The sequence below is a fragment of the Coregonus lavaretus genome (assembly GCF_964263955.1).
Source record: "Coregonus lavaretus genome assembly, chromosome: 1".
In the NCBI taxonomy this organism is placed as follows: Eukaryota; Metazoa; Chordata; class Actinopteri; order Salmoniformes; family Salmonidae; genus Coregonus; species Coregonus lavaretus.
Genome location: NC_139988.1, coordinates 47,707,974 through 47,732,734, shown reverse-complemented (window position 1 = coordinate 47,732,734; position 24,761 = coordinate 47,707,974). Strand labels below are relative to the sequence as shown.

At 43.0% G+C, this 24,761-nt stretch overlaps 1 pseudogene across 1 annotated transcript in view; it reads left to right on the top strand.

Annotated features, from left to right (window-relative positions):
- LOC311133326 (tetratricopeptide repeat protein 27-like) overlaps positions 1–24,761 on the top strand; it is a 169,084-nt pseudogene that overhangs the window by 91,884 nt on the left and 52,439 nt on the right. The window contains exons 10-13 of the transcript XR_014615196.1: positions 7,564–7,659; positions 18,328–18,450; positions 22,032–22,243; positions 22,812–22,910. The product of XR_014615196.1 is annotated as a tetratricopeptide repeat protein 27-like (transcript). The remainder of the gene's footprint in view (positions 1–7,563; positions 7,660–18,327; positions 18,451–22,031; positions 22,244–22,811; positions 22,911–24,761) is intronic.

The window sequence follows — 24,761 nt, the reverse complement described above, 5'->3', positions numbered from 1 at the left end:
CAATCACCGTTTCTCCCAGAACGCCAGAACCCAAAGAGAGACACATCAGAGCGAGGATTGACAGGCCGCTCACACGCACCAATGACTGAGTTGGGGGGAATGGAGAAAATAAAATAGTTTGCCCTCCTTTGTTTCAAATTCTTTCTCCTTCACGCTGATGTGTTTTGACTTAAAATGTCCTTGGCTGCTGGAAGGGGGAAAAGTGGAGGAAATATGTAATGTGTTGAGTTGTTTCATGTCGGAGCAGGAATTATGAACCCTGTCCTGCTCCTATAAGCAACTTGGGCGACTTCTGTGAGGAAGCTGTAAGCTGGGCCCACAGTGGGTGGGTGTTTATCGCAATCAAGCCCCTCCTTGGGTGGAATACATAGCAGTGGCACTAATGGCTGCCCCTCAAGGGAATGAGTGATTAGAAAAAACTGCACTTCCCTCGCTTTGTTGTCTGTCATTTCCTCCCTTCTTTCCTGTGTTTGAGAGTGGACACCCAAAGTCCAGATGTAGACTGACCTGAGGGAAGGCTAGGTGAAATTCCCTTCCTATCATCTGATTGATTTATCTTTTCTCTTGCTCTTTTAAAGGTTTCACTCTCTTCATTTAGTAATGTGACATACACTGACTGTACAAAACATTAGGAATACCTTCCTTACATGGAGTTGCACCCCCTCCCCTTTTGCTCCCCTGAACAGCCTCAGTTCGTCGAAATGTTCAACATGGATGCTGGCCCATGTTGACTCGAATGCTTCCCACAGTTGTGGCAAGTTGTTTCCAGCGCCGGAAGAAGATGGCTGCCGTTTTACAGCCCTCTAACCAATTGTACTATTATGTGTGTTTTTCCGCGTTATTTGTAATTTATTTTGTACATAATGTTTCTGCCATCGTCTCTTATAACCAAAGAGAGCTTCTGGATATCAGGACAGCGATTACTCACCTGGTATTGGACGAAGACTTTTTCTTCAACGAGGCGTTCGCGAAGGATATTCTACAGACTCCCGACAAGGCCCAGATCCCCGTCATTCGCGTGAGGAAGAGACGGAGATATCGTGGACGCAGATCCGGGTGCCTTGTAAGGATCCGACGGCGAACGAGTAAACTGCCTCTTCCATCAATCCTATTAGCCAACGTTCAAGCTTTTGAGAATAAAATGGACGATTTAAGATTACGGTTATCCTACCAACGGGACATTAAAAACTGTAATATCTTATGTTTCACGGAGTCGTGGCTGAACGACAACAATGACAACATTCAGCTAGCAGGCTATACGCTACATCGGCAGGACAGAACGGCAGACTCCGGTAAGACGAGGGGCGGCGGTCTGTGTATATTTGTAAACAACAGCTGGTGCACAAAATCAAATACTAAGGAAGTCTCAAGGTTTTGCTCGCCTGAGGTAGAGTATCTTATGATAAGCTGTAGACCACACTATTTACCAAGAGAGTTTTCATCTATATTTTTCATAGCTGTCTATTTACCACCACAAACCAATGCTGGCATTAAGATTGCACTGAATGAGTTGTACAAGGCCATTAATCAACAGGAAAACGCTCATCCAGATGCAGCGCTCCTAGTAGCCGGGGACTTTAATGCAGGGAAACTTAAATCCGTTCTACCTCATTTCTACCAGCATGTTAAATGTGCAACCAGAGGGGAAAAAACTCTAGACCACCTTTACTCCACACACAGAGACGCATACAAAGCTCTCCCTCGCCCTCCATTTGGCAAATCTGACCATAACTCTATCCTCCTGATTCCTGCTTATAAGCAAAAACTGAAGCAGGAAGCACCAGTGATTCGGCTAATAAAAAAGTGGTCAGATGACGCAGATGCTAAGCTACAGGACTGTTTTGCTAGCACAGACTGGAACATGTTCCGGGATTATTCAGACAGCATTGAGGAGTACACCACATCAGTCACTGGCTTCATCAATAAGTGCATCGATGATGTCGTCCCCACAGTGACCGTACGTACATACCCCAACCAGAAGCCATGGATTACAGGAAACATCCGCACTGAGCTAAAGGGTAGAGCTGCCGCTTTCAAGGAACGGGACTCTAACCCGGACGCTTATAAGAAATCCCGCTATGACCTCCGACGAACCATCAAACAGGCAAAGAGTCAATACAGGTCTAAGATTGAATCATACTACACTGGCTCTGACGCTCGTCGGATGTGGCAGGGCTTGAAAACTATTACAGACTACAAAGGGACGCACAGCCGCGAGCTTCCCAGTGACACAAGCCTACCAGACGAGCTAAACCACTTCTATGCTCGCTTCGAGGCAAGCAACACTGAAGCATGCATGAGAGCACCAGCTGTTCCGGACGACTATGTGATCACGCTCTCCGTAGCCGATGTGAGTAAGACTTTTAAGCAGGTCAACATTCACAAGGCCGCAGGGCCAGACGGATTACCAGGACGTGTACTCCGAGCATGTGCTGACCAACTGGCAAGTGTCTTCACTGACATTTTCAACATGTCCCTGACTGAGTCTGTAATACCAACATGTTTCAAGCAGACCACCATAGTCCCCGTGCCCAAGAACTCTAAGATAACCTGCCTAAATGACTACCGACCCGTAGCACTGACGTCTGTAGCCATGAAGTGCTTTGAAAGACTGGTCATGGCTCACATCAACAGCATAATCCCAGAAACCCTAGACCCACTCCAATTTGCATACCGCCCCAACAGATCCACAGATGATGCAATCTCTATCGCACTCCACACTGCCCTTTCCCACCTGGACAAGAGGAACACCTACGTGAGAATGCTATTCATTGACTACAGCTCAGCATTCAACACCATAGTGCCCTCAAAGCTCATCACTAAGCTAAGGATCCTGGGACTAAACACCTCCCTCTGCAACTGGATCCTGGACTTCCTGACGGGCCGCCCCCAGGTGGTAAGGGTAGGTAACAACACATCTGCCACACTGATCCTCAACACGGGGGCCCCTCAGGGGTGCGTGCTCAGTCCCCTCCTGTACTCTCTGTTCACCCATGACTGCATGGCCAGGCACGACTCCAACACCATCATTAAGTTTGCCGACGACACAACAGTGGTAGGCCTGATCACCGACAACGATGAGACAGCCTATAGGGAGGAGGTCAGAGATCTGGCCGTGTGGTGCCAGGACAACAACCTCTCCCTCAACGTGACCAAGACAAAGGAGATGATTGTGGACTACAGGAAAAAAAAGAGGACTGAGCACGCCCCCATTCTCATCGACGGGGCTGTAGTGGAACAGGTTGAGAGCTTCAAGTTCCTTGGTGTCCACATCACCAACGAACTATCATGGTCCAAACACACCAAGACAGTCGTGAAGAGGGCACGACAAAGCCTATTCCCCCTCAGGAGACTAAAAAGATTTGGCATGGGTCCTCAGATCCTCAAAAAATTCTACAGCTGCACCATCGAGAGCATCCTGACTGGTTGCATCACCGCCTGGTATGGCAACTGCTTGGCCTCTGACCGCAAGGCACTACAGAGGGTAGTGCGTACGGCCCAGTACATCACTGGGGCAAAGCTCCCTGCCATCCAGGACCTCTATACCAGGCGGTGTCAGAGGAAGGCCCTCAAAATTGTCAAAGACTCCAGTCACCCTAGTCATAGACTGTTCTCTCTGCTACCGCACGGCAAGCGGTACCGGAGTGCCAAGTCTAGGTCCAAAAGACTTCTCAACAGCTTCTACCCCCAAGCCATAAGACTCCTGAACAGCTAATCATGGCTACCCGGACTATTTGCACTGCCCCCCCACCCCATCCTTTTTACGCTGCTGCTACTCTGTTAAGTATTTATGCATAGTCACTTTAACTCTACCCACATGTACATATTACCTCAACTACCTCAACTAGCCGGTGCCCCCGCACATTGACTATGCAACGGTACCCCCCTGTATATATAGCCTCCCTACTGTCACTTTATTTTATTGTATATATAGCCTCCCTACTGTCACTTTATTTTACTTCTGCTCTTTTTTTCTCAACACTTTTTTGTTGTTGTTTTATTCTTACTTTTTTGTTTAAAATAAATGCACTGTTGGTTAAGGGCTGTAAGTAAGCATTTCACTGTAATGTCTGCACCTGTTGTATTCGGCGCATGTGACCAATAAAATTTGATTTGATTTGATTTGAAGTTGGCTGGATGTCCTTTGGGTGGTGGACCATTCTTGATACAAACGGGAAACTGTTGAGCGTGATAAACCCAGCAGCGTTGCAGTTCTTGACACAAACTGGTGCGCCTGGCACCTACTACCATACCCTGTTCTTAAATATTTTGTCTTGCCCATTCGTCCTCTGAATGGCACACATACACAATCCATGTCTGTTGTCTCAAGGCTTAAAAATCCTTCCCCAATTCATCTACACTGATTTGAAGTGGATTTAACAAATGACATCAATAAGGGATCATAGCTTTCACATGGATTCACCTGGTCAGTCTATGTCATGGAAAGAGCAAGTGTTCTTAATGTTTTGTAGACTGTATATCCAGGAAAAAATGGGCTATTTCAGTATGAGGTTCCTTGTTTCATAATTCTATTACAGCCAATTACTTTGTTAATTACAGTCTATTACTCTCCTATCAGAGACTTGTAGACATTGAAAAGCACAGGATCTTTACCAGACAGGCTTTACTGTTATTAGTTCAATCAAGCTATTTCTTATTTTATTAAGGCAGTAGTGGTGTAAAAAATATAATATACAGTCAGTTACTTTTATTTCCCTGGCATGCCATAATTAGGTATTTGTTTTCACAAAGGTCATTAGGTGTAATGCAAACTGGGCTGCTGTTTCTGATGAATGAAACCAATAGCCAAGCCAACACCAGTAGTGAGTAGTTTATGACACATGTAGCTGGAGGACATTCCTAGCAATTGTCCTTATTTAGTTTAACGGCCTTACATTTTTGGAACTTGTTCCATCCAAACAAGGGTATTGAAAGTGCACTGGTCTTATTCTGAATGCAAATTTAATATTTATGCAACCTGTCAGATGGGGTGTTTTCCTTCCTTGTGCAGTTGTATAAAATCAATATTTTCTGGTTTACTGTATACTCATTCAATATACTTTACTTTAGAACCACCATCTGCAATAATTGTGTTCACAGAGCAACTAATAACTCAGTTCAGTGAATGGGGATGTTTTTACTCACCAATCTCCCCCACTACCTCTCATCTTCTCTGAACCACTCCCCAGTAGCCTGTGGCTCTCTCCGAAGGGTCTCTGGTCTACCAGAGCTCACCACATGCCAACCCTGTTTGTGCTTTGAAGCTATCCACTGGCCGTGGAGAAACAAAATTAGTTATTAGTCATCCGCAGAACAAACAAACCTTGCTTGCCATTAAGGGAAACTGATGGCATCAAGCCAACTGGAAATTTAATTTCCAGATGAGGTTGATGTTCATCCATAGGAACCGTCCTCGCTCTCCTTTCAAACTGGAATTTCCCTCCAATTGCTGGTTGTGTTGTGAGACTAGTTATCAGTTCTTTCACACCTGTCAACTAATGCAAACCTTTTAATAGAAAATAGGTTTTATTCTCTGCCTTTCTACCCTCCGACATTAGACTTTGTGCAGTCCACACTGTCGGTGAAATGCTAGCAGATATTGGTCTGTGGATGATTGACATATCCCATTTTGGAGGATGGTTGAATGTGCAGAGGAAGTATTTCATCCTGGAGCATCAAAGCCTTTGAAGCCGAGAGCTCTATCCTTTAATCGTGACAGCTGATCGGCTTTGCCTCCATGAATTCCTCTTCTGAGCTTTGCTGTTAGGATGTCAAACCTCCAACAGATGACATGGCACAGGATTGACACCTACACTTCTCCGATATACCCCCAAAAGGTAGTACAGGCCTCCTGTAGCTCAGTTGGTAGAGCATGGCGCTTGCAACGCCAGGGTTGTGGGTTCGATTCCCACGGGGGGGCAGTATGAAAAATGTATGCACTCGCTAACTGTAAGTCGCTCTGGATAAGAGTGTCTACTAAATGACTAAAATGTAAATGTAAATGATAACATAGCCTTTTTTTAGGCAACAGCCGTGTAAGTCACTTGGATGTGCTACCTTTTCCATCTTACAAATTCTTTGTAGGGGGGAACAAAAGTCCTGAGGAATTTAACTTTAGGTTCATAAAGAACAGAACCCAACTGCATGCATTATCAAATTAGAGCACCAACAATGTTAGAGCAAGGAAAAATGTCATTTTCTCTAGTTGGTTTTGTGCATTGTTTCTCTGTAGCAAAAGAGAGCACTTACATCGACCTGGAAGACTGAAAGCTTGCTCTCAAACACAAGTGCAAAGGCTGTTTGTTTTGGCATGAATAGACACACAGTCCCATTAAATTCCTCATTCTGTTGAATTCTTACAGCTTTCGTTTTGCACTTGCTGTGTGCCCGCTCCCACTGCAGGCTGCCTGTTTTGACACACTGCGTCACTCGCTCTGACAGTGTCAGAGACTGGTGTTTTAAATGGAAAGATTGACTCTTAACGGTTGACTGGGCACACTCATTCGTAGACGAGGTTTGTTTTGGTTGTTACCGGTTGCCAGAGAGGATCTGCTGTTGCTTGTTGACAGGATTTAGTTAGATATTTTATTGGTAAAGACAACTTCGCCAACCACCCATTAAACTGACATAGACAAAAGATTAACATTGATGAAAATCATTTGGGCAGATGAGTAGTAATGGTCTTTGAGGGAGCTAGATCAGTATTAATCGGAAGCAGTGTCAGTTTGACGTCGACACTTTGACAGGGCATTGGATTTGTCTTTCAGAGTTAAAAAGGTAGGAATGCTTTTTGTCTGAGTATATGTGTCTAGGTGTCTGTGTCCCCAGAAAATGTAATCACCGTGACTCACCTCTGGATTTCTTCCATCCCAGGCTGTAAAATACTGTATATCCTGTATCACTCTTACCCAATTTCCTCTTAATTTCTTATACAAGGAGCCCAATCACGTCCAAGCTGCCCAACTCCATCTACTGCTTATAATTAAACACAATCGGGATCCATATCTCATTACAGGAGACTGGGCCCTGTCCACATCCCACTGATAACAACACCCAACCCAGCCAGAACAACAGGACTGAGGTTGAGGTTTATATGCCATGTTATAGGATGTTCGAATTCAGAAATTAAGAAACAATCTCATCGTTGTTAAATACTTAACTGTGAGTCAAGACCCATTTTAGACAGACAAATTGGATAGCAGTCAGCTGTGGCTCATTTGGTGTGGCTGTGAGAATTGTGTTTACTATTTATTCCTTGTCTTCCTGGATGCCCTCAGCCAGTGTTCATTGAGTACCTAATGTTTCCTTGCCCATTGCATAACCTGTCAATACAACAGCGATTGAGACAAAAGAGAGCTCTAAACCAGATATCAGGGTTGCACACTGTCAATCAATGCTCGTTTAGACCTGCTTCACCCACACCTCAATCAATCAGTACATTACAAGTTGCTCTTGACTTGCTCTACCAACTTTGCAGTTTAAATTCCTTTAATTTTGGGGGGTTAGTATTGGCACTTTGCCTGGGTATGACTGTCTATGTTGGTTGTCTCTCCTCTCCTCCAGACTATAGTGGATTACTTTAAGGAGAAGAGCTGTCCTGTGACGGAACGTCTGAAACTCTTCTACTGCTGCCAGGCTCCTCCCAGATGGGCTGTCCAGGTAACACCCCCTCATTACACCATCACCGCTGATTGGGTTTCTGATTTATGCTGATTGACTTTGAATTGGTTTCGTTCCCCTGGGAATGTGAACTTCCTATTGAGAGCCAATTCACTGTAACTGAAGTACCACACAGAGCAATGTCTTCCATCAAAGCTTTGACTTATGACTTGACCCATTGTAAGTCATGGCCATGATAAAAACATTATTTACGTCAGGCTTATATGAGTGAACCCTAAGTCAGGAGAAAAGGATGGGACCCATCTGCTAGAGGGACTGTCTTTGAACTCCATCACCACCGTGCTGGTCATATGTGAGTAGCTAGTGCGTCAGAGCCCTGATCTAATCTGGACACTTGGCATTCAGACAATATATCTGTCAGGCTGAAGCTCTGTGTTTGCGCCGGCTGCTTTCAAGCCAAAGGCCACCTGATGGCCTCCTCCACTCTAGGATGGCCACTAAAACAGTACATCTATGTCCTTCATCAACTACCAGACAGTTATTGCCCCTCAGGGTAGGAGCTGCATTAACCATGTAGTTTATATATGGTGTTGCAAGTAAGGCTCATCTGTTTTTCTCTGTCTGTGTATATATTCTGGGAGATGAAGAGTGAGTGATGAGTATTTTTGTTAGTCTGTATTTGTAGCTTTCAGAAAGATGGTTTGTCAACCGTGGATGTTTATTTGTGTTGTATTTTGTGTTGACTGTGCCGTTCCTGGCACATAGTCAGTTTCTTCTTCCTCTTACTACATAGAAATGACAGCATCTGGCAGCGAAGGCGTTTTGAGCAGTGGCATTTGCTTACATTTTCAGCTGGTTGGAAATGTTTCCCCTTTTAATTAACTATTTGCTGTTGTCCAAAGCCAATGCTCCTCAATACCATCAGTCAATACAATGTTTACCTAGGTAGAGTGGGAGACCCACAGACAGACATAAAAAGGGTGAGAGGTAGATTGGTAGGGACAGGCCTGCCCAACAGATGCGGGAGAAGAGGTGAGATTGCAAGGGAGAAGGGAAGCAAGATATTGTAGGGGTGTAAGAAAGGGAGGGAGGAAGAGATATGGCAAGGAAGAGGGAGATTGAGGGGGAGAGTGTAGAAGAGAGGGGAAAGAAAAAGAGATCAGTCGGGCAGGATACATTGCCCAGGCTCCATGTAATAACGGCGAACAGCAATAAAGCTGGAATTGAAGGCACCCTTTTATTGCCGCCTGGGGAATTGAACGTGCAAGCAAGGCAGAGAATCGTGGGGCTTTGATAATGCATTTTCTCCTCAGCGAGGCGTGTAACTATGGCCATGCCTGCGCACAGAGGAGCTGTGTTGGGAGAGGAACGACAGGGAGATGGGTTGAGATAGCCGATATTGTAGGTCAGGGTTCCCCAACTGACGCCCCCCCATTGCTGTTCACAGTGATTTTATCTGATCTCCAAAGTTTTCTGAGCAAAAATTAAATGTTTTTTGTTTTATAATATTTTTATTGTTGGACATAAAAGACTGCAAAAACACCTGCAAATCAGCTCCAAGTGATTTTAATTTCAGAAATCTGTTCCAAAGTATTCCCATGCATAATAGAGATATATGTGATCGTCAGGGTGGAAAATTAACTTTTTGGTCCACCAGCCACTGTGGCAGGTAGATTGAAAAATCGACCATGCCCTGAGCTCGTGAAGTGAGCGCTACTGAAGCTAAATTGGAGCGGGCGAGAAGGCCGACGCTCCAGCCTTTGGGAAACTCTCTCCACGCTCCAGTCAAATTAGGCACGCTCACATATTTTGGCCTGTGTACGTAGTTAAAAGGTTGAGTAAGTACATTTTTGTCCACAAATCTACCCACATTTCTGTAAATAGTTTATGATAAGTGAATGACATAATGTAGTTATTTTGTTAGATATTTCTCCCTATTAGCTCAAATCTTATATTTTCCTATACAATTTTTGCTGTCTCGCTAGCTGTTCGATCCGAACAATAGTATCCCTCCTCTCCCTACCCCCCCAGCAGTATTTAGATTTGGTTAATTAATTACCTCAGCTGGCCCTTAGCGCCGTCCGCCGCGGGTAAACAAACCCGCCCTAGTTACGTCTCTCTCCTTGCTCTTTAACCGTTTACACTTGTGGGAATTAGCCTATATGGATAGGGCTAAATTGAAGTGTTTTTTTACAGAAGACCTATACAAAGCATATGCATAACCATGGTAGCAATTGAAAGGGAACAGTTTCGAGGTTATGGGAAAGTTAGGTGAGGACACAACAGTTCACCTGACACAAGACTGAATCCAAACATGACACTATTGATTTTGTGAATTTTACATTTACTGTTGTTTTCGCTGCATTTGTTTATAACGAAATCTGAAAATACTCTGGATACATTCAGTAACATTATAAGAATATTTCTGGAAAATGTGGGGTAGGTGCAACATAAGACAAAAAAATGACAAGGTTTGAGTGAGAGGACTAACTGGTGACTCCAAGTAGCCACACACCTCTCCAAGTGTGCGAAGTTCAAAACTAATTTCAATGCACTTTTATGACTCAAAGAAGAGTCTTTTTTTTTTGCTCTCCTAGGTGTGCTGTTGAGGAACTAGATCAAGCACACTTGTAGTTGTTTTATTTGGAACACAACCCTGCATCCCGCCTCACACAATTACTGAAGGGCCGGACCATCTTTTATTGGTCTGGGCTGGTGGAAAAAAATTAATGATTAAAAAAAGATATACTGTGTATATATACCCTGAGTATACCAAACATTATGAATACCTTCCTAATATTGAGTTACAACCCCCTCCCCCGCCCAGAACAGCCTCAATTCGTCGGGGCATGGACTCTACAAGATGTCGAAAGCGTTCCACAGGGATGCTGGCCCATGTTGACTCAAATGCTTCCCACGGTTGTGTCAAGTTGGCTGGATGTCCTTTGGGTGGTGGACCATTCTTGATACACACAGGAAACTGTTGAGTGTGAAAAACCCAGCAGCATTGCAGTTCTTGACACAAACCGGTGCACCTGGCACCTACTACCATACCCCGTTCAAAGGCACGTACATTTTTTGTCTTGCCCATTCACCCTCTGAATAGCGTACATGCACAATCCATGTCTGTTGTCTCAATGCTTAAAAATCCTTCTTTGACCGGTCTTCTCCCCTTCATCTACACCAGCGTTTCCCAAACTCATTCCTTGGGACCCCAAGTGGTACACGTTTTGGTTTTTGCCATAGCTTTACACAGCTGATAAAAAAGAATCAAGCTTTGATAATTTGAATATGCTGTGTAGTGTTAGGTCAAGAAACTAAACGTGCACCCCTTGGAGTCGTGAGGACTGAGTTTGGGAAACGCTGATCTACACCAACCTTTTCTGAGTCAAGATCACTTTCTGAGTCAATATGCAAGCCGAGCTCTACCGCTCATTTTTTTTTTTTATATGACTTAAATATCGTAAGCCTATGCAATATTAACCAATTAAAAACAGTTTTGTAGCAGTAAGGTTTGTGCAGTAGGCTATAGTTGAGGCTGCCTCTCACCCGACTCACCGTCCCTCCGCTCTCCCTCCCTCCACTGAGAAAAGGGGACAGTCTTCCAGCTAATGGCAAAACAAGTCGCACTACATTATTTCTGCGTCATGCACCAATTCATGTTACTCCTATGACCAGGGTTAAATATTCCTCTATGAAAAAAGACACGCCGCTAATAATAACGCAAGCTTATCGGAACACTTTGCTTTACTCATTCATTGCAGCTGCAGTGGAAGTAGGGAGAACATGCATTTTATGGCTTATAAAAGTGTTGAACAAACTGTTGACACTGCTGAATAACAACTTAATCATGAACTTACTCGTAAAAACAGCAGCTCTTTGCTGTATTCGTTGAGTCTCTCTAGTCATGGTTTTAAAAGTTTTGAAATCTCACAGTATCAGCTTTGCTGTACATTCGAGGTTTATTTTTACAGTCTATGGCTGATTGGCCAGCAGTAGGCCTATACTACAGGAAAAGGAGGGCCGAGCATGCCCCCATTCTCATTGACGGGGCTGTAGTGGAGCAGCTTGAGCGCTTCAAGTTCCTTGGTGTCCACATCACCAACAAACTATCATGGTCCAAACACACCAAGACAGTTGTGAAGGAGGCAAGACAACGCCTATTCCCCCTCAGGAGACTGAAAAGATTTGGCAAAGTTATACAGCTACACCATCGAGAGCATCCTGACTGGTTGCATCACCGCCTGGTATGGCAACTGCTTGGCCTCCGACCGCAAGGCGCTACAGAGGGTAGTGCGTACGGCCCAGTACATCACTGGGGCCAAGCTTCCTGCCATCCAGGACCTCTATACCAGGCGGTGTCAGAGGAAGGCCCTAAAAATTGCCAAATACTCCAGACACCCTAGTCATAGACTGTTCTCTCTGCTACCGCACGGCAAGCGGTACCGGAGCAGTCCAAAATGCTTCTTAACAGCTTCTACCCCCAAGCCATAAGACTGCTGAACAGCTAATCAAATGGCTGTTTACACTGCTGCTACTCGCTGTTTATTATCTGTGCATAGTCACTTTACCCCTACCAATATGTACATATTACCTCAATTACCTCGACTAACCTGTACCACCGCACATTGACTCTGTAACGGTACCCCCTGTATATAGTCTCGTTATTGTTATTCTATTGTATCTCTTTTAGTTTTTACTTTAGTTAGTTTAGTTTTTCCTAACTCTTATTTTTCTTAAAACTGCATTGTTGGTTAAGGGCTTGTAAGTAAGCATTTCACGGTAAGGACTACACCTGTTGTATTCGGCGCATGTGACAAATAAAATGTCACTATTGATTTGATAGGTGCGCTTGATTTGCTCTCTGGGCATGCCAGGTAGGCGGAGTTCTACCTTCAGACACATTAAATTATTCAAAATGGGAACACTCTGCCTACCCTGCGCAAGGCTGCTGAATCAAGTGCACCTACCGGCAACGGCGTAAAACACATTTTAAAAAATGGAACGCAAGGCTTTATCGTTGTTGTTTTTTTACAGAAATGTTTGGTGATCGACTAGGAATGCCTTGAAGATCAACCAGTCCATCGCGATCGACCGGTTGGTGACCACTGATCTACACTGATTTGAAGTGGATTTAACAAGTGACATCAATAGGGAGATCATAGCTTTCATCTGTATTCACCTGGTCAGTTTGTCATGGAAAGAGCAGGTGTTCTTAATGTTTTGTGCACTCTGTGTATACAGTGCATTCGGAAAGTATTCAGACCCCTTGACTTTTTCAAAATTTTGTTACGTTACAGCCTTATTCTAAAATTGATTAAATAAAACATTTTCCTCATCAATCTACACACAATACCCCATAATGACAAAGTGAAAACAGGTTTTTAGACATTTTTGCAAATGTATTAAAACTACAAAACAGAAACAACTTATTTATTCAGACTCTTTGCTATGAGACTCGAAATTAAGTTCAGTTGCATCCTGTTTCTATTGATCATCCTTGGGAGGTTTCTACAACTTGATTGGAGTCCACCTGTGGTAAATTCAATTGATTGGACATGATTTGGAAAGGCACCCACCTGTCTAGATAAGATCCCACAGTTGACAGTGCATGTCATAGCAAAAACCAAGCCATGAGGTCGAAGGAATTGTTACTAGAGCTGTGTGTGGTCCCCAAGAACATAGTGGCTTCCATCATTCTTAAATGGAAGAATTTTGGAACCACCAAGACTCTTCCTAGAGCTGGCCGCCCGGCCAAACTGAGCAATCGAGGGAGAAGGGCCTTGGTCAGGGAGGTGACCAAGAACCCGATGGTCACTGTGACAGAGCTCTTTGGATGTAACAAATAAACTTGAAACGGGGGAATGTTTACTAATTGCTCAGGAGGTAAAGGGGAAGTCAGATGTGTGTAATACATTTGACTAGTTGTGGAAAATACTGAAGATCAAGAAAAAGAAGGTATGGAGCAAGCGCTGCGTGCATATTACGTGTGCCAAACAGGTGCTGTTAGATTACAATATAATTTTTCTGACCGTTTGGAACAATGTAAACACAAATTAGATTATAAGCGTACCAGAGTGTTGTAAAAAAAAAAAAAAAAGTTATTTGTTTGTAAAGCCTTTATTACAGCAAAGACTAAAAACAGTCACATTCATTCGTGAATGCAATTTCCGAAATGGAACAATTTAGGCCTATTTATTGTTTACGATAATTATTCAAAGCTTGCTTTGTTATTATAAAACGAAAATGCTTGATTGCATTTCACATCATGAATTACTCGTATGCATTGTGATGACCTGAACAAATAAATAATTGATTGATACAGTAGCCTATATAAGTATTAAAATATAGGCCTAAGTAAGTTATGGTATTAAGACTAAACTGGATGCGCTCTTAGGCCTACAGCTCGATGGTGGTTATACAAGGCTGCTATACTAAGCCTACTAATGATAATGACATTACTTACTATTATAATGATGATCACAATAATAATAGTAATATTAACAATAAGAAGGAAAAAGGAGGGTTATTATTATATAATATTTTGGACAATTTGGAACAGTGTAAACACTAAATAAATTATAAATAATACCAGAGAGGCTGGTCTAACGAATAAAAAAGAAAGCCTTTATTACAACATAGTAAAGATTAAAAACAGCAGAATTAGTGAAATAGTTTCTAACGTGGTTGTGTGAGGCTTAGAGCTCCCGGAATCACTTGGCTATTAAACAAACACTCAAACAGGCAATAGAAGCAGGATCTGTCTTACTTCCGTAGATATTTATGGATGATTTATAAAGCCAGGCACATTTAACAGTTAGGCTATTGATTATAGACCTTATTAAGTTGGGGTTTCCTCTCTCCTAATTTTTCTTAGACAATTGAGGCAAGGGGTGTTTTCTCATCTCCTAACTCCGCTGCTGCCTCACAGCATTGTTCTCAACACCAATATGCGGGTTAACTTTGCTATTATGCAGATAGCAACATGGTCTAGGAAAAGGTGGCAATTCAACAGCGCACTGATGTGTTTCAGAACAGAGACCACTATCCAACGTGGGAGAAGGCGCATTTGTTATAAAATAATATTGTTTTTATTTGCGTTGCACCATTGTTCTTGCATAATATAACCATATACAAGTTCAGTAGCACATGTCTAAGACTGATGGACTGTGCCATCCCCATTGCCTCCACAATGGATCACTCCACCCAGACCGGCGTGAATCAGACAGGTGCCTTGTACACCATGATGATTTTTTGTTTTAAAAAATTGCTACTGCTCGACTAAAGAAATCTCAGTCGACCAACAGCCTATTGACCAAACAGTCGACTAAATGGGATCAGCCCTATAAGACATTAACAAAATACGTAAGTGATTCGTATTTTCCTTCAACTTTCTGAGGCACCGGCCCGGGAAGGCCCGTCTGGGTGTGCGCATTTGTCTGCCACTATGTAGCTGTTAACGATGATGCTAATGACAACCGTCTTCTGGTAGATGAAAAGGCTTTCCCAAAAACCTTCTCAATTAAATGTCTACTACAAAGTAGTATATGCATACCTGGCAGAATGATATCATGATTATTTGCATACATTCAGTGGTGATTTGTTCAGCAACTCTGCAATCACGTGTGCTACAGAAACACTGCTAACCAAGCAAGGCTCTTGCTGATGCACACCTAAATTAAAGGGTATCTACTAGGGATTAATATTTTCCCCAAAATCGACCATATTTCAAAACCGGGAATAATTCATATTTAACCCAAAAAAACTAAAATGGAGAAAACAGAATTAGGCACAAAATGAAACCGATTTTAAAGGGCCCTACATTATATGGCTCCTATTCCTGCGTTAATCCTATCATCACTAACGGTACTGACCGAATGTTCTACCAGACCGAACGTTTAAATGTGTTGTAGGCTAAATGTCCATGCTAAGTTTCAGTTCCAACGGGTCATTGCTGTAGGCTACAGAAAATGTCATCTTGGTTATCAAAAGTTATAAGATAATAGGATCCACACGCTGGTATAAATTACTACTAAAGGACAATAGGATGCACAAGTGAGTATACTGTGCATTCGGAAAGTATTCAGACCCCTTGACTTTTTTCACGTTTTGTTACGTTACAGCCTTGTTCTAAAATTGATTAAATTGTGTTTTTTCCTCATCAATCTACACACAATACCCCATAATGACAAAGCGAAAACGTTTTTTTTTTTATTGTTGGAAATGTATAAAATATATAAAACTGAAATATCACTTTTACATAAGTATTCAGACCCTTTACTCAGTACTTTGTTGAAGCACCTTTGGCAGCGATTACAGCCTTGAGTCTTCTTGGGTATGACGCTACAAGCTTGGCACACCTATTTTTGGGGAGGTTCTCCCATTCTTCTCTGCAGATCCTCTCAAGCTCTGTCAGGTTGGATGGGGAGAGTCGCTGCATAGCTATTTTAAGGTCTCTCAAGAGATTCAAGTCCGGGCTCTGGCTGGGTCACTCAAGGACATTCAGAGATTTGTCCCGAAGCCACTCCTGCATTGTCTTGGCTGTGTGCTTAGAGTCGTTGTCCTGTTGGAAGGTGAACCTTGGCCCCAGTCTAAGGTCCTGAGCACTCTGGAGCAAGTTTTCATCAAGGATCTCTCTGTACTTTGCTCCATTCATCTTTCCCTCGATCCTGACTAGTCTCCCAGTCCCTGCCGCTGAAAAACATCCCCACAACCTTATGCTGCCACCACCATGCTTCACCGTAGGTATGGTGCCAGTTTTCCACTAGACGTGATGCTCGGCATTCAGGCCAAAGAGTTCAATCTTGGTTTCATCAGACCAGAGAATCTTGTTTCTCATGGTCTGAGAGTCCTTTAGGTGCCTTTTGGCAAACTCCAAGCGGGCTGTCATGTGCCTTTTACTGAGGACTGGCTTCCGTCTGGCAACTCTACCATAAAGGCCTGATTGGTGGAGTGCTGCAGAGATGGTTGTCCTTCAGGAATGTTCTCCCATCTCCACAGAGTTCTGTCAGAGTGATCATCGGGTTCTTGGTCACCTCCCTGACCAAGGGCCTTCTCCCTCGATTGCTCAGTTTGGCCGGGCGGCCAGCTCTAGGAAGAGTCTTGGTGGTTCCAAACTTCTTCCATTTAAGAATGATGGAAGCCACTGTGTTCTTGGGGACCTTCGATGCTGCAGAAATGTTTTGGTACCCTTCCCAGATCTGTGCCTCGACACAATCCTGTCTCGGCACTCTACGGATAATTCCTTCAACCTCATGGCTTGGTTTTTGCTCTGACGTGCACTGTCAACTGTGGGACCTTGTATAGACAGGTGTGTGCCTTTCCAAATCATGTCCAATCAATTGAATTGACCAAATGTGGTCTCCAGTTAAGTTGTAGAATAATCTCAAGGATGATCAATGGAAACAGGATGCACCTGAGCTCAATTCGAGTCTCATAGCAAAGGGTCTGAATACTTGTGTAAAATAAGGTATTTAGTTTTTTTATTTTTAATACATTTGCAAAAATGTCCAAACCTGTTTTCGCTTTGTCGTCATTATGGGGTATTGTGTGTAGATTGATGAGGGGAAAAATGTAATCCATTTTAGAATAAGGCTGTAACATAACAAAATGTGGAAAAGGGGAAGTGGTCTGAATACTTTCCGAATGCACTGTATATATGGAAAAATAAATGTTTAAGAATGTCGACCAATCAATTGGTCGAAAGAACAGATAACTCTTGGTCGACCAAGATTTTTTGTTGTTGTCAGGAACTGCCCTAATGTCTTATCATCATCTTGGGCAAATTAATTAATATTCTAATAAATTCAATACGTTTTGTTGATTTCCTACTAAGTTCTAAAATGTTTCCCCAAACTGGAGATTCAAACAATGATGGAGGATCCCCCAATTCTGGTTTATCGACCCCAGCACTCGCCATCGTACAGAACTAGTTCCCAGCTGCGCCTCACAAAAGGATAGTTTGAAATGCGGCAATTAAAGATTAGAATTTTGATTACAATGTGTGCATAGGCTCTAGTTGTTTTAACGGAATAGCCTACAATGTTTTTTCAGCTCAGATTTACTAGAGACATACAACACAGTGTAGCCATAGCCTATAGGCCTAGTGTTTCAATGTTTGTATATATGTATTTTTTTATGTATTCATTCGGGTTCAAAGTGCAGGCCAACCCTGTACCACCATTACACACCTCATTTCTACTGGTGTGAGCGTTGAAAGGTTCAGTGCGGTCAAAGATGTGATTTTCCTGTGTTTTATCTATACTGTATTTCCACACTGAGGTTGGAGTAATACTGTGAAATTGTGAAAATTATGAAAATGCCATTTTAGTGTAAGAGCTGAAATTTCTGCCTGTTTTGGTGGGATGGAGTTTTTGCCTGTCTGGTAACATCACCAGTCGGAAATTTGTTAATAGACCAATAAGAAAGAGATCCAAACCTCTCTGCCAATAACAGCTAGTTTTCAGTTTTCCCCACCCCACTCAGACCACTCCCAGACAGTCCTAGCATAATTCTTGCTTGAGACATTGCTCTTTGCTAAGAAGCTATTTTTGTCTCTTTTTGACCATTTTAATTGAAAACAATCACAAGGTACTTAATTGTTACCCAGAAATTATTTTATATTGAGATAAAAACGGCAGCATTGAACCTTCAAAACGTAGTTTTGCTATCCCATGTCTGAACCACTCTCCTATATCCCATCTACAGAAGCAGCTGGCCAGCCTGCTGACAGACCTGGGCTGCACCAGCTCAGCCTTGCTAATCTACGAGAAGCTGGAGCTGTGGGAGGATGCTGTCATCTGCCTGGAGAGGATGGGCCAGCATGGCAAGGTACAACACAGCCATTACAACCACCAGAAAAACTGTGACTTCCCCTCAGGCACATTTAATACCCATTGCTTTACACAAAAGACAATGTCATTCTTCGTATTAAACATGGTTACCATCACCACACAAACAAACTCAAGAGAGAAGCTCATCTTGCCCACACTGGAAGAAAAGTGAATATCACCGCTCTTTCCATCCACCCTGTTACCTAGCTATCTCGCTCTGTTCCCTACTCCCTCCTTCTCTGCCCCCTTCCCTCTATCTGTCTGTCTTTGGTGAGCACATGTTTATGCACTCATTTGTGTTCTCGGGCCTTCCAGCTGTCAGACGAATCAGTCCCAGGGAGATCTGGCTCTGTTTCCCTGGCGTTATTATTAACCTGTCTGGCCCCCAGGGCCCCCCTGGGACACACTCCCAGATAGACAGAAATATAGCATGTTTGGGTTGGATCACTCTATCACCTATCCCTCTTGGTGGCGCTGATTTGAATATTCACTTTGGTCTCTTAATGGTGGAACAGGCTATGGAAATACAGGTCACAAGGGTAGCCTACAGCACCAATGGCATTGGTTTTAGACTGTTTTCCACAGAGGCAGACAGTAAAGAATCAAAGATGTGGACGTATGACAGCTGTTTGTTTTTGTTGGTCCTCCTTTTTGATAGCGGATCGTTTTCCTATTTTTGGGGAGGAAAAGTCTCAAATGTTTACACAGGTGTTTTTTTTCTTCTCTCGCCCAACCTGCAAGTGCTCTCGGTCAGAATTGACTGAGGTAATGAAGCAGAGCAAAAATAAGGAGCCAGAGGTGAGGCAACCTCCTCTCTCGCACTCTTGCACCTGTCAGAGAATGTTCTGTCAAGTCCTAACAGAATCGTGGCGTGCCACACCAGGCCAAGAAGAGAATCCTGTAACACCGTCCACCATATTGCTGTGGTTATGAAAGTCATTGATGAAACCGATGCCAGATTTGTCACAACTGCTCTGAGGATGTTCTCCCAAACCATTACGCAATGGACATCTGGTTAATTCTCAGTAAGATTCTCACTGAAGTATTTTCTTTCCATCTTCATCACCCCTTGTCCTTTTAGTCATCGACCTGTTTAAGTGACCTCTCAGCATGATTCACAGGGTTCTTTCTCATAAATTCTCTGTAATAGCTAGTATCACCACATCAATCTCTCTGGATCAACAGGGCTTGGCTTGGACATATTGAGCAGAAATGAGTATTCCACACACACACACACACACACACGCACGCATGCGCGCACACACATACCAGTGCTCCCTCCAGCTGACCCGTACTTAGCCGCTGCTCACAGTCCCAATCCTGAATGTGAGTCCTGCAGGGCATTGTGCTCTGTTAGTGAATTACAGCTTGTTTTGTCTTCCAATATGGTTACAGATGTCAATTTTGGTCAATAAAAGAAGTCCTCCACACTAAAACCATGCACTTTGGCCCCAGCCAGCACTCCGTGTAACATGATAAAAAAGGCAATCCATTTGTCTGGAGAAGACTTGGGTGGATTCCAGCCGGTAGCCAAGCCCTGTTCCTGCTCTCAGTGTCTGAATGCATGCTTAATGTGAGTGAGCCTGACCTGGCCACAACCTGAGAAAAATAATGAAACTAAAATAGAGAAACAGAGGAATGCGGAGAGAGGAAGGGAGGCCTGCGTTAAGTCAATTTCTGTTGAATTAGTTTGATAGCTCTAGAGTTTTGAATGCAATTGTTGTATTACACCAGCCTTATGGATGAGCCATCCGTGTAAATCTTACATGGAAATAAAGATGAAACATTGAACAACACTTATATGGTATAACCCAGGCCAAAATATCCACATTTTAAATAAAGGTATAGTATTGACAAATGTTTAAAGCACTTCCGTTGCACAAATGGGACAGTAAATCACATATGAATATCCCGGTACACGCAATTCAGACAGAGAACCCATTCAGAGAGTATATGTTCGCATTCACAACTCATGAATGTTGTTCAATTTCTTGAAATATTTTAAGCCTGATTGGATTCCCTTCAATGTGCTACCGCACCATGAAAAATTACTCTCCCCTCACAAAAATGTGTCATGGCTCCCATAGTAAGACAGGGCCCATTTATAAAAGCAACAGATATAGCCAAAGGGTGATTCCACTCTACCCTTAACCAAGGCTCAGTGAGTTCAGAGAACTCCTTATGTGGTTTTCCCAGCACAATAAGGGTGTCTGTACTTGGAGGAGTACTGAATCTCTCCTTTTCTCTCCCTCTACTTCTCGCTCTCTCTCTTTATGGAGGAGCACACTGGGGGTTCTAACTGGTGGCCATGCTCCAAGGTTATAAAAACCCAATTCACAATCACCCTTTTCCATTTCCCCCAGAAGATCTACTGAAATACTTCTAATGAAAGTCATTCTCCAGTGAAAAGCACATCGTCTCAGTCTGTCTTATTGCCTGGCAAGAGCATGTCAAGGGCATGGTCATAAGAGAGCTTTCTAATCAATTAGCCTAATTCTTTGCCAGCAGTTGGCTGTAGGGGTGCCCCATTGATGTTGTGAATATAACCTCCCTAACATGCTTTTTTTCTTGGTAATAAAATCTCGCCTTCCTTTCTGGGAAACAGTCAGACATTTTCCCTCTTTCCTGGGTGTGTAGCACCCCTCCAAATAACTGAATGGTGGTAACTATAGGATTTACTGCAGTACTGATGACTGTGAAACTGTTATAAATATTTGTTGAAGGGATCAGGCTCCACCGCCAGCGGTGGGTGTGTGGTCTGGAAAAGGCCATGGAAGCCCACTTCTTTTTGATCAGCAGCACTAGTGTGCTGATGTGATGACTGTTTTGTAACCCCTAAGGACGTTATTGATATTTAAAGAAAAATCCAATGGAAATTGTTTTAAAATGGGCTGTAAATTGTTGGCTAGCTCCCTCTGTAGAGGAAAAAAATGGGTTATTTCTAATATAAATGCACATGTCTTCTAAGATAAGTTTTCCCTTGTTGTACTATAGTATAGTGTGGCCAGCGTAAATACAAATAATGTGAAATATGAGTGCCATAGATTTACCACTGTAATATCACAGCCACAGAGTCATAATGATATTTCTACTCAGTGGTTAAATTATTGGAAAAGCAAAGCTGAGAGAAAGAGAAAGAGACTGCTTACTACTGATAATTGTCTCCAGCAATTTTCTGTCATCGGTAGAGTTGCTGAACTCCCCTTACTTTTCTGTGGTGTTATTCCCCTTTTGTCAACCCAATCTGTGATTTGCAGAGGTCCATGCTCATCTACTATTCATGCTTATATGAAAAACACTTTTCGTTCCAACAAATATTCAGTTCAGTGTCTGTTGGCTAGTTGAGGCTACAGTAGAAGTACCAACCGTTTCAACATCTTGATTGAGCCAATTGAGCTTCCTTTCCCAGTGAGTGGATTGTGGCAGTCCAAATCAAAGCCTGGTCATTGTTAGCAGGGAATGACTCTGAAGGTCTTAAGGAACAAAGCTATTTTCTCTCTCTCTCCCCCTCCCTCCCTCTCTCTCTCTTCCCCCTTCCCTCAGTTTCTCTCCCTCCCTCCTTTTCTCCCTCTCTCCCAGGCGGAGGAGATCCTGCGTATGGAGAAGGAGACCCCCAGTCTGTACTGCTTGCTGGGGGACGTGCTGCGGGACCACCAATACTACGACCAGGCCTGGGAGCTGTCGAACCATCGCAGCGCCCGCGCCATGCGCTCCTGCTGTACCTCCGGGCCAAGGACTTCCAGCAATGTGTGGAGTGCTTCGAGAAGTCACTCCGCATCAATACCATGCAGGTAAACTAACCTCTGATATGGCTAGCAATGGGTAGGATATTTGAAAAATGATTTTTGAGACTCTGAAGTGGATTCTTGTCATGTCAGGCCTACTCACAGGGTGAAACTCAACTGACTGACACCACAGCTGATTTGCATAGATGGGTCCTGCCTGTCAGTTGCAGAGCGGGGCCTCCCTCCTGCCTGGCTGCTTGTCACTCCCACCGTGACAGGTGGGCTTTCCTCCGACGCAAACTCTCCACATACAGGCACAGGAGGGACGCAACATAAGACAACATGGCATTTGCTCTTCTTTTTTCCCCACACCTCTCCTGTGTGCCACCTGCCAGAGAGCGTGGTGGGGAAGTTTTGAAAGCAGGACTCTTGAGAAAGTGTGGCAGGCTCAGCACGTTGTTAATTTTTACCGTGGATCAAGGGAGAGAGTTATCATTTAGCACTAAGATAATATAGGATTCTCACCTGGAATAGATAAGACTATAAAATGATATTGCACAACATTTAACAGTTTAGGATTCCTGAACTCACTGCTCATGTTTGACTCTGTACTGTGTTTGTCTTGTTTCTACAGCTTGGGGTGTGGTTCTCCCTGGGCTGTGTCTACTTTGCCCTGGAGGGCTATGAGGGAGCTGCCAAGGCCTTCCAGAGGTGTGTGGGACTGGAGCTAGATGTAAGTATATACTATATTTTTACAACTCCTTCCTCCCAATGTCAGGCCTTACATCATCACATACAGTGCCTTCAGAAAGTATTCATACCCCTTTACTTATTTCACATTTTGTTGCTACAGGCTGAATTAAAAATGGATTAAATACATTTTTTCCTCTCCCATCTACACGCAATGCTCCATAATGACAGTGAAAATATGTTTTTAGAAATGTTGGCAAATGTATTGAAAATGAAATGCAGAAATATCTCATTTACATACAGTGGGGAGAACAAGTATTTGATACACTGCCGATTTTGCAGGTTTTCCTACTTACAAATGTAACCCTCTCACCAGGCTCGAATTTGACTCTGACAATATTACCTTATTTAGAATATCTGAACAGCATGGGATATTAGGTGAGAAGGACATCTCCAATAAGAATCCCTATTGTAAACTTGCTAGGGTGAATGACAAATAGGGTATTAACTTCAGATAGAATGATTATAGACATGGTTATTATTATAAGTATATGCTTTCCCATGCATTAAATGAAACTGAAACAGTAAATGACTCCACTAATACAACAGACATAAGGTTCAAGATCTATATTAATCAAATTTTCAATGTATCACATCAAAAGAAATTAAAATAATAAACCCCAATGATTTTTCCACAACCCATGTCCAAATTATTTGCAAGCTTGCGTAAACCCTGGGCGCGCGTTGGAGCTCATAAAAAAATTACGACATACATAAAGTCCCGAAGTCCACCCCACATTTGTAGTTACTCACTACTTGTAGATAATGCCTTAGCAAAATATAGTAGTTCCGTGCAGGTGTCCTCACAAGATCCACAGCGAACACAGCTATCAATGCAGCCAGTACTCGGTAGCAGCAACAGACATCCATTGGAAACCCGAACTCGTTGATCGTCACAAGCAATTCTCTCCAAGTCTTGCACGATGCTAGGCTAACCTCTAGGATGTCGAATGTCTCCACAATGCGACGGCAGCTTCAGTCTCCACTAGGTCTTTCTTAACGAAATAATAAACACTCTCTTATAGAAATAAAATCAGGATTTCCCTTCAAAAAACTCTGTAGGTATGGTTTTGTTTTCTCTTTATCGTTTCCTTTGGTCGTTTTTCCTTCACCAACCCCACTAACGTCTCTCCTCTCCCTTCTTTCAACCTTTCCCTCTCTTTTCTTTCCCAGCAACCAGTCCACTCTCCCATTGGCCACAACTTAACAAGTTAACTAATTGGTCAAAACTTTAACGAGATACGTGGGAAACTTAAAAGTAAACCAACCTATTCACTTGTACATTTTTTAAAAACATTGCTTCAAAAGAAATGCATTAATGACATTACAAATCAGGAGCTATTCGATCACCTTTTAAATCTAATACCAATGAATTATAACAAATAAACTCTATACTTGGTTTTAGCAAGGTATTACACTCTCCCCCCACCAAAATAGGCATGTCCTCATGACTTGTAAACATAAGTGAAATGTAATGACAAGTAAATGTGTCAACTCTTAACTACAACCTACAGCTGAGACAAAACTTGTTAGATAATTGAAAATGAGATACATTTGTGTTTCCCTTATCCAATCCACTTGTACAATGTGGAACAATATCTGACAACTGGGGCTATACTTGGAACTCCAGGTTTATCATAGGTAAGTAATACAGGTGCTTTCTTTACTCTCTGAGATCTTCTTATCCCTGGTCCTTCCATTTCCTCCGAAGTTTCCACTTCTCCCTGAACTTCTCGTTCCTCTTCTGTAATCTCTTCAACTGAGTTAGATGCCTCATTATCATCTACTTCAACTCCAGTTGCGACCTCAGCTTCTTGACTGGACTCTTTTACTT